Here is a 2697-nt window from a genome sequence, read left to right as displayed (position 1 = left end):
TTCATCCCTTACTCATTTGTAGTGTCCTTCTTTCTCTCTTGTAATAGCCTTTATTTTAAAGTCTATTTTGTCTGATATGAGATTTGCTACTCCAGCTTTCTTTTGATTTCCATTTGCATGGAATATCTTTTTCCATCCCCTCACTTTCAGTCTGTATGTGTCCCTCAGTCTGAAGTGGGTCTCTTGTAGATAGCATATATATGGGTCCTGTTTCTGTATACATTCAGCCAGTCTAAGTCTTTTGGTTGAAGCATCTAAACCATTTACATTTAAGGTAGTTATCAATATGTATGTTCCTATTACCAGTTTCTTAATTGTTTTGGGTTTGTTATTGTAGGTATTTTCCTCCTCTTGTGTTTCTTGCCTAGAGAAGTTCCTTTCGCATTTTTGTAAAGCTGGTTTGTTGGTGCTGGATTCTCTTAGCTTTTGGTTGTTTGTAAAGGTTTTAATTTCTCTGTCAAATCTGAATGAGATCCTTGCTGGGTAGAGTAATCTTCGTTGTATGTTTTTCCCTTTCATCACTTTAAATGTCATACCATTCCCATCTGGCTTGCAGTGTTTCTGCTGAAAGATCAGCTGTTAACCTTTTGGGGATTCCCTTGTATTTATTTGTTGCTTTTCCCTCCCTGCTTTTAATATATTTTCTTTGTATTTAATTTTTGATAGTTTGATTAATATGTGTCTTGGCGTGTTTCTCTGATAGTATCCTATCGGACTCTCTGGGCTTCCTGGACTTGATTGACTATTTCCTTTCCCATATTAGGGAAATTTTAAAGTATAATCTCTTCAAATATTTTCTCAGTCCCTTTCTTTTTCTCTTCTTCTTTCAGGACTCCTATAATTCGAATGTTGGGGCATTTAATGTTGTCCCAGAGGTCTCTGAGACTGTCCTCAATTCTTTTCATTTTTTTTTCTTTTTTCTGCTCTGCAGTAGTTATTTCCACTCTTTTATCTTCTGGGTCGCTTATCTGTTCTTCTTCCTCAGTTATTCTACTATGGATTCCTTCTAGAGAATTTTAATCTCATTTATTGTGTTGTTCATCATTGTTTGCTCTTTAGTTCTTCCAGGTCCTTGTTAAGTGTTTCTTGTGTTTTCTGCATTCTATTTCCAAGATTTTGGATCGTCTTTGTTGTCATTACTCTGAATTGTTTTTCAGGTAAACTTCGTATTTCCTTTTCCTTTGTTTGGTCTGGTGGGTTTTTACCTTGCTCCTTCATCTGCTGTGTATTTCTCTGTCTTCTCATTTTGCTTAACTTACTGTTTGCGATATCCTTTTTGCAGGCTTCAGGTTTTTAGTTCCTTTTGTTTTTGGTGTCTGCCCCCAGTGGGTAAGGTTAGTTCTGTAGGTTGTGTAGGCTTCCTTGTAGAGGTTACTGGTGCCTGTGTTCTGGTGTATGAGGCCGGATCTTGTCCTTCTGGTGGGTAGGACAATATCCAGTGCTGTATTTTGGTGTGTCTGTGACCTTATTTTAATTTTAGGCAGGCTCTCTGCTAATGGGTGGGGTTGTGTTTCTGTCTTGCTAGTTGTTTGTCATAGGGAGGCCAGTACTGTAGCTTGCTGCTCGTTGAATGGAGCTAGGTCTTAGCATTGAGATGGAGACTTCTGACAGCTTTCGCCATTTGATATTATGTGGAGCCGGGAGGTCTCTGGTGGACCAGTGTCCTGAACTCAGCTCTCCCACCTCAAAGGCTCAGGCCTGACACCCGGCCAGAGCACCAAGACCCTGTCAGCCACACATCTCAGAAGAAAAGGGAGGGAGAAGGGGAGGGAGAGGGAGAGGGAGAGAGAGAGAGAAAGAAAGCTATTAAAATAAAATAAAGTATTAAAAATAAAAAAGGAAAAAAGTAATTAAAAAGAAGAAAAAAGAAAGAAAGAGGAGAGCAACTGAACCAAAACACAAACCCACCAATGAGAGCAAGAGCTAAAAACTATACTAAACAAAACAAAACAAAATAAAACGGGCCGACAGAACCCTAGCACAAATGATAAAAGCAAATCTATACAGACAGAATCACACAAAGAAGCATGCACAAACACACTCACAAAAAGAGAAAAAGGAAAAAAATATATATATATATAAAAATGAAGAGAGCAACCAAATCAATAAACAAATCTACCAGTGATAACAAGCTGTAAATACTAAATTAAGATAAACATAAAGCCAGAAACAAATTAGATGCAGAAAGCATACCCCAAGTCTACAGTTGCTCCCAAAGTCCACCTCCTCAATTTTGGGATGATTTGTTGTCTATTCAGGTATTCCACAGGTGCAGGGTCCATCAAGTTGATTGTGGGGATATAATCCGCTGTTCCTGAGGCTGCTGGGAGAGATTTCCCTTTCTCTTCTTTGTTCGCACAGCTCCCGGGGTTTAGCTTTGGATTTGGCCCCACCTCTGCCTGTAGGTCACCTGTGGGCATCTGTTCCCTGCCCAGACACGACGGGGTTAAAGGAGCAGCTGATTAGGTGGCTCTGGCTCACTAAGGCTGGGGGGAGGGAGGAGTATGGAATGTGAGGCGAGCCTGCAGTGGCAGAGTCCGGAATGATGTCGCAACAGCCTGAGAAGAACTGTGTTCTCCTGGGGAAGTTGTCCCTGGGTCACAGGACCCTGGCAGTGGCAGGCCACACAGGCTCCTGGGAGGGGAGGTGAGGATAGTGACCTGTGCTTGCACACAGGCTTCTTGGTTGCTGCAGAAG

This window comes from Monodon monoceros, unplaced genomic scaffold (assembly GCF_005190385.1).
Source record: "Monodon monoceros isolate NGI ecotype Baffin Bay Population unplaced genomic scaffold, NGI_Narwhal_1 Super_Scaffold_12, whole genome shotgun sequence".
NCBI classification, from domain to species: domain Eukaryota; kingdom Metazoa; phylum Chordata; class Mammalia; order Artiodactyla; family Monodontidae; genus Monodon; species Monodon monoceros.
The sequence above is the reverse complement of the archived record's forward strand: the minus strand, read 5'-3'. Positions refer to the sequence as shown.